The 1,283-nt window shown below is 43.6% G+C and overlaps 1 non-coding gene across 1 annotated transcript; it reads right to left on the minus strand.

Annotated features, from left to right (window-relative positions):
• Nucleotides 1-393: 393 nt before the first annotated feature.
• Nucleotides 394-500, minus strand: LOC132537235 (U6 spliceosomal RNA). The gene has a single exon (XR_009548696.1). It is a non-coding gene; the product is annotated as a U6 spliceosomal RNA (small nuclear RNA).
• Between the last annotated feature and the right edge of the window lie 783 nt (nucleotides 501-1,283).

Consider the following 1,283-nt stretch of genomic DNA (forward strand, 5'->3'; position numbering starts at 1 on the left):
GATGTACAGTTAAGAGAACAATATTACCATGATTTTTTTCAAAAAAGCCAATCTGCAGCCCTGGAGGCTGGCACAATGGTTGGAGTTTTGGACTCAAGCATGAGGTCCTGAATTCTACCACCAGCATCACATGTTACAGACTGATGCTACAGTGTTTTCTCTCTCTCTTTATCTCTCTCTCTCTCTCTCTTTCTCCTCCCTTTCTCCCTCACTAATTAATAAATCTTTTAAAAGAGCTCCAGCATAAGTAGAAACAGGGTTCAGACAGACCTAGGATCCCACACATGCAAACCAGTCCTCTTACCACTGAACCACCTCCCAGCTTGCATTAACTGGCTCTTTAAAAGATTTTAATTATTTATATGTGTACATATATTTTATAAACTTTTTTTGAAAAATATGGTACACTTCATGAATTTGTGTGTAATCCTTGAGCAGGGGCCATGCTAATCTTATCTGTATCATGCCAATTTCAGTATATGTACTACCAAAGCTAGGACTATATTATAATCTTATTTAAAAAGTGTTAAGATATGGAGACAGTTGGAGTCGGGTGGTGGCACAGCGGGTTAAGCGCACATGGCGCAAAGCTCAAGGACCGGAGGAAAGATCGCGGTTCGTGGTTAGAGCTCCTGGCTCCCCACCTGCAGGGGAGTCCCTTTAAAGGTGGTGAAGCAGGTCTGCAGGTGTCTGTCTTTCTCTCCCCCTCTGTCTTCCCCTCCTCTCTCCATTTCTCTCTGTCCTATCCAACAACAATGACATTAATAACCACAACAATGTTAAGCAAGAAGGGAAACCAAAAGGAAAAACAAATAAAAATTTAAAAAGAGTGGATAAGAATAGAAAAGAAAAAAAAAAAGAAAGGGAGACAATGAGACTTTGGTGACAACAACAAAAAAAATAAAATAACCTATTTATACTCTAGAATTGCAAAATGGCTAGGGCAGTGGATCTGTAGGCATTAAGTCCTGAATTCAATCCCCAGCATTGCATGTGCCATAGTCATGCTCTGCTTCTCTTTTTGGTATTAGTAAGTAACAATTTTTTTCTTTTTTTTAATTTCCTTTTTTTTTAAAACCACAGTTCCTGTCCGGTTCCTACCCAGCTCCAAGATTGGCTCCTGCCTGGCTCTGCCCAGCTCCTATTGCAGCTCCCACCTGCCAGTGCCCTGGCCGCCCTGTTGTGCGCAGGCGGACTGCAGTCCCCCCCAGGACTGTCCTCGCAGACACAAGAGCCCCAGGCGCCCCCCGCCCACCCCCCATGGCACAAGGAGCCCAGCCAGG

Source organism: Erinaceus europaeus, chromosome 2 (assembly GCF_950295315.1).
Source record: "Erinaceus europaeus chromosome 2, mEriEur2.1, whole genome shotgun sequence".
Classification (NCBI taxonomy): domain Eukaryota; kingdom Metazoa; phylum Chordata; class Mammalia; order Eulipotyphla; family Erinaceidae; genus Erinaceus; species Erinaceus europaeus.